We start from the raw sequence: 12,841 nt of genomic DNA, 5'->3' as shown, positions 1-12,841 counted from the left end.
CACATGTTTTGCTATGAACTTGTGGTATATACTTGTAATGTACATAATCTTGTTTATATTTCAGGATTGTGAAAGGAAATTACTCCCTACATATGGACATTGGGGCTCCAAGTTAATGGTAGCTAATTGCATTCTATTTATGTTTTCACTTCACTTTGTTGTAAATCACCTCCAGTGGCAGTAGCTCTACCTCTTGGTCCTGACGAAAGCCTTACGACACGTCCTCTAGGCTGAAACATGTTGACCACCTGCACAGCGCCACAGTGTAGTCATTAGTTCCAACTACCTGGCGTGTTTTTAACATTAACACTCAGACTCTCTTTAATAAACCTGTTCCTGTCTGAGTCGCTAATTTTAACATTTTTTCACCACAGCACTGCACGTACACTTTCATCACCATTCTATGAGTGACAGTCTGGCACGAGTGTAAGATCTTCATCCACTCCCGCACCATTAGCTGATGGTTTGGGCGGTAGAGTTGGGTGTTTCTACAAATATCCCATATGATGAAACTCCGCCAAGTTAGGGTGGTTTGATGGGAATATCTCGGCCAACTGCCACTCTACTATCCACTTGTTTCATAGTTTTCTTGTGTCACCACCCATTCTAGACCTCTCATCCTCCTTGGTATATAAGAGCTTGTTACAGACTAGGTTTCCTGGAGAAGTATGATGTTATTTTGTTTTCAGGAATTCCAGACTGTTGAGGGATTGAAGTTTCGTATCAAGGCCATTAATGTTCCAGGAGCACATCGACAAACTGGAGCAAATAATATTTCAACCTTTATGGCCTCGGAACAGGGCCCCTGGCAGCCAGGCCCAATCGGGCTTTACAGTGGATTGGCTCTCTGTGGCTGGCTCGCCACACTCTGTTAGAGAGCTGCTTCGAGCTTATCTTAATATTGAAAATGGTAGATTTACTGATTGGATAGTAGGATCTGCGGCACTAGTTAGAATTGAGGGGTACCGAAGATCGATAGGTGTTACTAGATTGATACCCCAGCACAGACTCTGCAATGGCAGACCAGAGTTACACTTTACGGGCTGTTTGCGTGGGTGGCACAATCCAGTGCTGCAGCCCAACAACAGCATTTGATCTATAGGCCCTGGCATTCGCTGTGCACCTTACTAGGGACTAACACATAAATCAATTAGGCCAATCATGGAAACACCAATCCATAACACATTATATACAAGAGCACTTGCACTTTTCCACTGGACAGCAGTGAGGAAAGTGCGCAGAATCATTACACCAAACAGAGTCAAAAACAGGAGATCAGAAAGCAAAAAATCAGGGGAAACAGGCCAAAAGATGCCAAGTCTAACTGGGAGTTTAGGACTTGGCAAGGTGGTTATATTGCCAAGTCAAATTGGCAGATTAAAACTACATTCAGGGTGCAATGGCAGGCCTGCAACATGTTTTAAGGTGCTACTTCAGTGGGTGGCAAAAAAAGTGCTGCAAGCCCACTAGTAGCATTCAGTTTACAAGCCCTGGGTATATGGTATACACACTACAAGGCACTTATAGGTAAATTAAGTAGGTCAGTCAGGTGCGAGCCAGTCAATCAATATTTAGGTGAGTGAGCACACTACCTTTAGCACTGGTTACCAGTGGCAAAGTGTACAGAGCCTGAAGGTCAACAAAGCCAATTTTCAGCACATAAATGGAGGTAAGTAGGCAAACCGTTTCAGGGAAGATCATCCGAAGGCTGAAAGGTCTAACACGAGTACCCCAGATGTCCATGAAGAGAACTACCCAACCTCCTGGGAGAAGAACCTGGGTAGACCATCAACATTGTAGTAGTCTAACCTAGGACAGTGTTCCACCATAAAGTACATTCTCTGTAGGGAGATGGACGACCTCAAAATTTTGGATTCTCACCCTCATTTGCACTAGCCACCTGAGGGGCCTGTGGTCTTTCTGAGTCCAGAAGTCAGTCCCAGACAAATATGCTCTCAGCTTTTTCATTGCGCAGACCACAGCAAAGGCTTCTCTCTCAATAGCACTGTCGCAGGGATTCCGTTCTCAGACAGAACTGTGCATAGAGACTTGGAATCTCAGTGAATTAGGGTGTGCCAAAACTCACCTTAGTACCCAAAATCCCCTACCAGACTAGCAACAGTGTCTCAATGGTTCTTACAAAACTCCCAATGTTTAGACAAACCAGAACTGGACTTAGAACACCTCTGGTAACGTGGAACACATGAACACTCTTTCGTTATACAATCATTTCAATCCAAAACAAGGAGTAAATGAGGACGTGTGCACATTTGAAATGTTTATTTTCTAATGCAGTGTACTCAAGCGCAGAATCTTAGCTAATAAAAGCAAACATATTATAAGAAACAAAGTAATCAGCGTAGTTACTAGTCCATAGAATACAAAGGGGGAAAGCATGTTAAAATGCTAGAAGGAAGAAGGCTACAAGACACCTAATTCTCACCCTCCCTTGCTAGTATATTATATTATATCTAAGAAGGTCTCTTTGGGTTTTAGCAGGGCGGCTCCATACCTCAGATCCTAGTGGTAAGGGATCACATCATCTTCCACCAGCTCTCTGCATGCGAAGCACCATCAAGTGTGTGTATTCTGTGTGCGTTGCAATATTAAATGCGCCTAAAGTCAGAATTTGGCCGCAGCTGCATGTATGTTATGTCTAGAACGTGCGAAGATCAGACGTCACAACAACCACTGTGTTGAGATATCCTTGAAGGCCTCGGAACTCACTGTACAGACACAGCTCACCAAGCAAAGCTGATATCAGAGCAACAACATATTATTCTCGTGTGAAGCAAACCCTTCTACTAGGCTCAAAGCTAAAATAACAAGTATTTGCCGTGTGCAGAAGCAGCAGAAAGGTAAAATGGCATTTAAACTCCTAATAAGCTCATGCTAACTTAACACATTGTGTAGGCAAAGCATATCTATATGACAGCACTTCACCTCTGTTCCCTGGGAAGTGCGTCTTGCTAAGGCACCAAAGCACTTTCCAGTTTGTCGAGTAAGTAGCTACTCTGTTTGTTCCATATACTTGAAGAAGTGTTTGAAGGAGTTTACGGGCATGATCCAGCTCCCTTCCCCGCTCCCGCCTCCCAGCTGCCCAGCTCTCCCCGACCCCTACTTAATAGTGGCCACTGCAGGGACAGGCGAGCAAGACCACGGACTCATTGTCAGTGAAATTGCTCTCCCTCCCTCGCAGCTCCACCATTAAGTGAGGCCTCCCCCTGAGCCCCTGCACCCTAGAGTGTTGGTGTTTCAGGCCCTCCTCCACCTGTAGGTTTTACCTGCGCCTCATCCCTGGTGGTCCAGTGGACCTCTGCCTCCTTTTTCTTGCTCCATTTGCACTCGTTTTTACCCTCTTCTCTTTTCTGCACTTTTCTGCTTTTTAACTTATTTTTCCCTTATTTCCTTCTATTTCCATTATTTCCTTTTGTTCCTTTTATCCCCTCTTTCCCGCCCGCTCTCCCTGCATCCCCTCCACTTCAGCCAGACCAGCGCGACCGGCCCAATCCAGCTCCCCTCCCCGCTCCCGCCTGCCAGCTGCCCAGCCCTCCCAGACCGCTACTTAATGGCGGCCACGCGCAGCGGGCACACCACTGGCATACCAAAGGCAAGCCCATCTATGCCCGTCCATGATCCGACCACGACCAGCACAAGTAACTCTGGCCCTCCGTGACGCCAATGCTACAATCCACCGACACTCCATGCACTCAACCCAGGCCGCAACAACAACTGCAAGCTAGCATCCCCAGCTGACACCCACGGACCATTCAGCTGTCACCGCTGCCGGCTCACCTACCGCACCGCCACGAACACAGACAACAAAGACTGCAAGTTTTGCTGTATGGGATATTAAAAGTCTGCATTCTACAGTTTCTCAACATGGTCTGTCTAACCATGGACGCCTCACCCTCATGTTTCGAGAGGTGCGCGCCTTTATGACCAATGGATATATTGTGTATATTGTTGATACTGGATTATCTTTGATGCATGCATCCACTAGTAAATTGATGTGGTGCCTCCATCCTTATGTTTTGAGAGATTCGCGACTTTAATAACTCACCTTTTGCAAAGTTTGTTTTATGGGGCACTTTTGTCTATTCGATGCTCTCTCGGCATAACCGGCTAAGTCTTTCTACCATTATCATATTCAACACGCATTAGAATACGTACACGCGTGCAGCGTCAATCTCCAGACTAACGTGGCCGAGTCACGTCGCGTTTGCAGATCGTTTCAGCACACCAGTGGAGCCCTTGATTGACGGACGGCGGTTTCGAAAGCAGGTATTTTCCAACATCTGAGCTCCTCAGACTAACACAGTGCTCCACGACATGCGAACCGCCGATTTATTGCTCCTTGCCTCTTCTGTTGTAGACATTTCCGATTGCGGCAGCAGCACCCTTTGATGTCTCCATACTTTCCATGAATCCGTGTCCACAGCCTTTAATACAAGTGAGTGTTCATGACTGCGGCACTTCCCGTAGGGTCTCACTAAGAAGCGATGCCCTCCATCACAACCTTTCGATAATGTTGCTCCCTTCGTGTTTTTATCTGTTTTGTAGCTACGAGTGACTTACCCATGCGGCAGCTCTGATCTACTTGAATTATACTTCTATGATCTGTCATCAACACTACCAATCGTGAGTGCACTTTTGTTAAAACTTCAAATTCTAGCATGGTCTGCTCCCATTAAATAATGCCAAAAATGCCCTCTACTTGTAATGTTTTACAGATCGTTACTCCCCGTTTTTGGAGCCAGATCACCCTATTCCAGTGATGATATTCTCGCGGTAAAATGCCTTCCGGCACCCCCTATTTTATAATTTGCCGTTAGTTTTTCATTAAATTTCACACTCACCCCCTTTCATTGTTTTAGGACACCGGATGCCCCTCCCCTTACCACTACCGTCCTGATAAAGACCCCGTTCTAAGGTCCATCGATACCTAGCACCACTTCTGGGGTTGAAACGTCGACAACTTCCTTCCTCCCATACCAGCCTGCGCTCTCCAAAATTGAGGACATTTATTTTATGCACAACAAGCATGGTTTTGTTGGAAATATTCATTGGACATTGCTTGTTCTTCTCACAGTTGGCTCTTTGGTGACGCCAGCAAGGAATAATCATCCTGAAGCTAACGACCTGCCTCTCTCCCCCCTTTTTTACTCAGGATACTTTGCACATATCTTTTCTTCACATGCACTTTATCCCACTCTTTCACACCTTGGGGCACTACTAATGTTACTATATCTAAATGTGATAATGATATATGGCATCCTTTACGCATTGTGATTAAATAAGTGTGTTTACTTTATACATTCTTCTGTGTGTATTTATATGTATGATTATTAAATTTTTTCCTTTGTCTTAAAGACTGTGTACTGGAAGTCCTTTTATACGTACCAAGAACACAGACCCAGCACAACCCGCCCACAAGAACACTATCGATCCGAAGACCCTGCAATGCATCCTCCTCAATGTCCGTTCCTCCACAAACAAGCCACCGAAATCTGGGGCCTCTTCGGCAACACCACCCAAGACGTAGTGTTTTTCACCGAAACCTGGACCAACACCTCCTTAGGGCCGGACATCGCCATCGCCATTCCCAAGGATACAAGATCTCAAGAAAGGACCGCCCCAACCTCCCGGTAGGAGGAATTGCCATTGTCTACAAATCCACCCTCCTCCTGAGCCCACTCCCCGACGAGGCCACAGACCTGATGGAACAACTTCACTTCAAGATACTGACCAGCCCTACCACCACCCTCCGAGGAACCCTAATCTACCGACCCCCTGAGCACAAAAGGGCTTTCGCCAACTTCATAACGGACATAATCTCCCCGCAAGCCATCGCATCAACCAACTACACCCTGCTGGGAGACCTCAACCTCCACCTCGACAACCAACTGGACCCCAACACCACATCCTTCCTGGACAACCTCCACAACATTGGACTCCACCAGATCATGACCGAACCCACGCACTCAGCAGGACACACCCTTGACACCCTCTTCACAACAGGAAACTCCATCACCTTCAGCCACACCACCGAACTCCCATAGACTGACCATCGATGCGTCCACTTCACCTTCAGAACCCCCACCATCCACAGACAACAGCACCTGCTCCCACGAAAAAACTGGACCAGAATCACCAACGATCAGCTCACCTCCTCACTCAGCAACTCCACCCCAACCTTCTCGGAAAACGATGATCCCAACACTGCTGCCCAAACCCTGCACAGATGGATCTCCAACAGCGCCAACACCTTATCCCCCCTCAAAAAAAACAACAACACCCACGCCAAGAAAGCCAGATGGTTTACCACTGAACTTCGACAGTCCAGTTACACTTGCCGCCTCCTCAAAAAGGCCTGGTCGAACACCAAATCCACAGAAACCCACAACAACTTCAGAGCCGCCACCAACGCCCACCGCCAACTCATCAGAAAAACGAGGAAAAAAACAATTGTCTCCACACATGCACACAACAGCAAAGAACTCTTCAGCATCATCAAGGAGTTCGCCCAGCCCAACAGCAAATCTACTGACATCCCTCCCTCGCAAGACCTCTGCGACAAACTCAGCACCTTTTTCCACCACAAAATCAAGAGCATCTACGACAACTTCGACGAAGACAACCAACACACTGAACCCTCACCAACCACCCTGACACCCTGAACCTAGAAATTGACAACTGGACAGCCCTCACCATAGAAGACACACTGAAGATTATGAAGTCAATCCACTTCGGGCCCCCACGGACCCCTGCCCCACCAATTCTTCAACAGAGCCACCGACACCATCGCACCCATGCTCTGCCACACAATCAACCGCTCCCTGGTGTGCGCCTCATACTCCGAAGACTGGAAACACGCCTAGATCAACCCCCTCCTGAAGAAACCCACAGCGGACCCCACCGACCTAAAAAACTACTGATCCATCTCCCTGCTCCCTTTCCCAGCGAAAGTCATTGAGAAAGAAATCAACAGCTAACTCCTCACCTTCATCGAAGAGCACAACATCCTCAACTCCTCCCAATCCAGCTTCAGAAAAAAGCACAGTACGGAAACCACCCTCCTCTCCGCAACAGATGACATCTGCACCCTACTGGACGAAGGAGAAACAGTAGCCCTCATCCTTCTTTACCTCTAAGCAGCGTTCAACACAGTCTCTCACCGCACCCTAATACGCAGACTCCATGACGCAGGGATCCAGGACAAGGCCCACAACTGGATCTGCTAATTTTTCTCCGGCAAAATGCAGCAGGTCAGACCCCCCCCTTTCCTATCTGACCCTACCACAACCACCTGCAGAGTCTCCCATGGTTCCTCCCTCAGCCCTACGCTCTTCAACGACTACATGGCTCCGCTAGCCCCCATCATCAGAACCTACAGATTCAACATTGTGTCATATGCAGACGACACCCAACTCATTCCCTCCCTATCCAACAAAGCTAACACCGCCAGACACAACTTTAGAGAATGCATGGAAGCCCTCGCCAAATGGATGAAAAACAGCTGCCTACAACCATACCCTAACAAAACAGAAGTACTCATCAAGGGCCCAATCCCCGATGCCTGGAATGACACCTGGTGGCCCCCGCCCTCGGAAGCCTGCCCACCCCCACGGACCATGCACGCAACTTGGGAATCATCCTGGACTCCGAGCTCAAAATAGACCGCCAGATCAACTCTGTCTCGTCCTCCTGCTTCCACACCCTCCGCCTCCTACATAAGACCTTCAAATGAATCCCCCTCAAACACATGGAAGACCTTCACTCACGCCCTGGTCCCCAGCAGACTTGACTACGGCAACGCACTCTATGCCGGAATAAACAAAAACCTCACCCGCAAGCTACAGAACATCCAGAACGCAAGACTGGTCCTCAACCCGCCAAGACATTACCACATCTCCCAGCACCTGTGCACACACCACTGGCTCCCCATCGAGGCTAGTGTCACCTTGAAGATGCTCCCCCACGCACACAAGGCCCTCCACAACACCGGAACAGCATACCTGAACAGCTGACTCAAATTCCACACACCCCAAAGGACCTTACGATCAACCCAGCTTTCTTACACCGTGGTCCTCCACACCAGAAAGACCAGATCGGGATGCTCCTTTTCCTTCCTTGCGGCAAGAGCCTAGAACGCCCCTCCGCTCCACCTCAGACAGACAACATCGCTCCCCAACTTCGCAAGAAACCTCAAAACCTGGCCTTGATGGCCTGGAACCTTCACTCTCAATCCCTCAGCATCTTGAGACCCTTATGGGTGAGTAGCCGCACTTAACAAACACCTGATTGATTGATTGATTGATTGGTTAATTTATTTACCACTGCTGTCCTGGGCCCAGTATGATATTGTAGCCATAATTGAATTTCCAGGAACACTCCGTTAGAACTTGACTAAAAAATGGTAGAGCAGTCCAAGGTTTAATCAAGAGGTTTATAAATGTTAGACACTAAAGGCATGATTACGAGCCTGGCAGACCACGGACCGCCAGACTCGAGGGGTGGGGTGGTGGCAGTCTCCTGACTGCTCTATTACAACTGGGGTGTTCCTTGGTGTTGGTGCGGCAGAGAAGAGGCATAAATATACTGGGTGGGACCACTGCAGTGCCGCCCAGCAAATTACAAGATTCCTGGCTGCCATTGTTTTCATGGCAGTTCCACCACCATGAAAATTGTGGCGGAGAGGAAAGGTGCCACACGCCATGTGTATGCACACAGGGGGGCACAACTTGTGCACCCCTGTGTGCATGCACACTAGTTCCTGCACGGAATGATCTTTACAGTTCATGTGGTGCAGGAACTGTATTTAGCATTCCCAATGCGGTGCCCATTTTCTCAGGGACCACCATGGGAATGCAAAACAAAGCACGCCAGACAAGAGAAACACTAGTAATCTGGCGGGCAGCCCGACCACGGGTTTGGCGGTGTGTGGCAGCAGGGCAGACCCGGCAGTGCAGCGCCAAACTCGTAATCAGGCCATTAGAGAAGGTAAAACAAAACAGTACCCCTTAATTATGAAATGTCCAATCAATTCTTTACTTTTTACTTTTTATGAAAAGAAAACTAGTTTATTGCATATTAAGTTATATACCACACACAACCTAAAAATACACAAAGCCATATAGCACTCTGTAGCTCCTTCTCTGTTATGGATCTGAACATAAAGGTGATTAAAGGACCTAGACAGTAAGTGCTAAAAGTTCCATTAATACTGGAGTCTATGGAACCTGCAAGCATATGGAGATGTGTTTGATCACTTCCCAACTTTGCAAGCTCAGAATCAGATCGATTTTGCAATTGCAAAAGCTTAGAGATCATGGAATATTTAATTCAATGGGAAAAGTTCACACATTATGCTAATGACTTGGTCCACTACAGACAAAGCATGTTGTGATGTGTAAGCACCACGCTTATTCATTTGTGTACCAAGTGTGTCATGGACCCTAGTGCAAAGAAGGAAATGGACCCTTGGCTGCTTTTTGAACTCTGAAAAACACCATTAATCAGGTTTCAAGGGCCCCTCAGGTCTGTGGGCTCCAGAGTCTCTGTACCAGCTGCACCAATGCAAGCTATGCCCCTGCACTCGTTACCATTCAATGTGACCATCAGTCAGGCACAGGCCAGGTACATGGATGGAAACGTATGCCTTTGTTAACTCTATGGGGATTCATAGCACTTACTATCTCTGTTGAGGCGTTGTAGTGCTTTACGCCAGGAAGCACGCTGCTCCTGAATGCAAGGTTAGGGGTTAATTGGGTGATTATTGGTATTGTTGGTTATTGGGATTAGTCTTGGGCTCCTCATCAGACCCTTCCTTGCATTTACACCACTGTCTTTGTGGTAGATTACATTATTAGGAATCAGATGTGACCATTAGTGGATGGTGTACAAGTTCATGTAGATGATTGGTGGGATTAGTAGATGAGCTAGCAGAGATTAAATGTGGCTGAGTGCAGGACAGGCCGTGGCCTTTGAGAGGAGATGCAGGGAATTTGAAGAAATAGAATAATTATGATTAGGGCTCCCGGTTTTATAGTATTTATTTTTGGGACATTTCCGTCTATATTTATCCATATTTATTTTTGGCAAATTGTATCTGTATTTATCCATATTTATTTTTGGCAAATTGTATCTGTATTCATCCATATTTATTTTGATCTTTGTGAAAATATGAAGCTGAAATTAGTATATTTCCACATTTATTTAACCGGTAAATATGCACTCATACTTGAATGCTTGCCATGTTTCAGTGCTGTGAACACCCGCTCAAGTTAAATCAATGCACTTATATGCACATTTCGGGATCAGTCTTGTGTATATCTACTGATGTTAAAGCCTCTTTACTAATATCCCTTTCTTTTTTAACCCCCTTTCCTATCAACCAAAACAGCTATTGGCTTGGCAGTAATGGCAAACAGAATTTAGAATTACTCAAAAAACAACCCAATTTCTGTTTTTATCACATTTAAAAATAAATAGACACAACAATAAATGTTTTCTGTATGTATTTATCTGTAAAAATCAGTAAAAATGGAAAACAGGGAGCCCTAATTATGATGAAGGCGAACATGCACATGACGTAGAGAAGGCTGTTCTCGGAGAGAGGTGACACGCAATGGCTGAAAAGCAAAGAGAAGGTCATTGAAAGAAAAAAGGAAGGGTGGCAATCGGATGTTTTAATTTAATGTCAACATTTTCTTGGTGGGTTTTAGGAAAAGGAGTAGACTTTCGAGTTAGCATGCCCTGTGAGAATGCAAAAGTGAAGCAAGAAACGTCATTATGTGCATGTGAAATAGCTCTGTGTTAGGTGCTTTTGTAGGCCCTAGAATCCGTGAACAGAGTGTCCGCTGATGGGCTACCGCTGGACCACTGCTTCAGCAGATGACCAGCTCATGGGTTAGGAGTGTAAAGTAATGGCTTGACACATAAATAAGGATAGCTTTAGGTTGTTTTTAAAAGAAGCAGCAGCCTTGTGATAAATGAAGAGACTACACATGGTAAATAATGCAAACATTGAAAAGGTTATTCTGCGAATCCTGGAGCGGATGTCTCATGATGTTTACCCTTAAAGGTTGCTTCACTGTATTAATTACCAAAGCAAAGTAGAATCCATTTGAAGGCCCTTGTTTAGCATGGCACAGGATGGGGTGAGAGTAGTGTCCTGAACAGTGGAAGTGTATTGCCTGCACTCCTGTAGCTGGAAACAGGAGACCCAGGCACTGCAATGAGGAGGAAGAGACCAGGCAACTTGTGGAAACCCCATGAAGACTTTTGTTTAACAAGAAGATGCACATTTGACTTCCTGAGCAAAGGCATCAAGCGAATGGCGGAGGGTGGGGGTGGGCTTGCAGGTTATGTTTTTCAAGATGAGTAAAAGTAGAATAGTGCTCTTTTTGTGTGGTCAACCCCCCTCCCCCCTCCTTCCCCCGCCCAGCCAACTAACCTCTGTTTGCTTCAATGCTGATGGTTATGACTCTGGATGTGCACTGGAACCTGCTGCCCAGGTCCCAATGCCAGTGCTCTCTCCCAAAAACTGTTAAATGTAAATTGGCAATGCCAATCACTAGTAAGTGGTACAAGGGGTAACCAGGGAATGGGTGGTAAAGGGTAACCAGAGAATGGGCGGTAAAGGGGTAACCAAAGAATGGGTGGTAAAGGGGTCCCCAGGGCTTGCAGCAATTTTTGTGCCACTCTGAGTGACCCAAGTAAACAGCCAGTGGGCTCCCATATGAGACCATTACCAGAGGGGCAACCTGTTGAACTAAGGTAAGTCCTTGTAGCCGGTTTTATCCTCAGATGCTGGTCACCCGAACCGTAACGTATCAACACGGTAAACATCGTTTACAACGATGTTTTCACAACGCGGTACCTTTACACCGCGGCTGTGACAACGCAAGTCGTTACCACGACTTGCGCTGGAGGGCGCTCAAGGTCTAAAAATAGTTAATTTACTATCCTAACACCTTCCCTAGGGTCCACGGGGACTGGTGTTAGAATAGTAAATTAAACTATTCGAAATCCGCGCCCCCCCAACGCAAGTCGTGGTAACGACTTGCGTTGTCACGGCCGCGTTGTAAAGGTATGCGTTGTGACGGTACGCGTTGTACCGTCATATATCCATCAACACGCTAATCTAAAATGCGCTACTCTTAATGCGCCTTTACCAATGTTTTGTCACCTGGGTAATCGCTTTCTGGTGCACACTCTCCACACTGTCTTACCCAACGTAACCATGGGTGAATTTTCATACGCCAGTCGAGATATTTCACAACACGCTGTTCATCACGCGCTGTAAGTAACCCCTAGATGGCTGTTTTTCTATGTCAAGATCACTCATGGTTAACTCAACTCCACCACTAGTGAGGTTTTATTCCTGCACTCATGCATGTTGAGTCACCTTCACCTTGTATTTTTTACTTCTTTTCTCATATTTAAATCCACAACATACACCAAGATATGTGTTTTTATCTATACAAAACAATGAGCACTGCTCACATCGCTCCTTGGTGATTTCTGGGCAAGCCAAATCAATTTACTGTTTCTTTAAATGCACATACGTGACATCATGCTTGATATATGTGCTGTTATACTTGACTAATCTCCCTTCCTAGCAATTTCCATGGTATTACAATGCAGTTTATCCTATAAGAGGAGGTTCACCATATATGATGTGGGTCACAAGATGTCATTAAACAGACAAGGACTGCACTTCCCCCTGTCAGGCCATAGAAACAAATGAAGCAGTTAAGTCTTTTTGTATAGTATCGCAGCACCTTCTTCATACATGTTTTTAGCTGTACAGGTTTCCTGACACTCAGCCATTTTG

The sequence above is a fragment of the Lissotriton helveticus genome, chromosome 8 (assembly GCF_964261635.1).
Source record: "Lissotriton helveticus chromosome 8, aLisHel1.1, whole genome shotgun sequence".
NCBI classification, from domain to species: domain Eukaryota; kingdom Metazoa; phylum Chordata; class Amphibia; order Caudata; family Salamandridae; genus Lissotriton; species Lissotriton helveticus.
Note: the sequence above shows the minus strand (reverse complement) of the source record.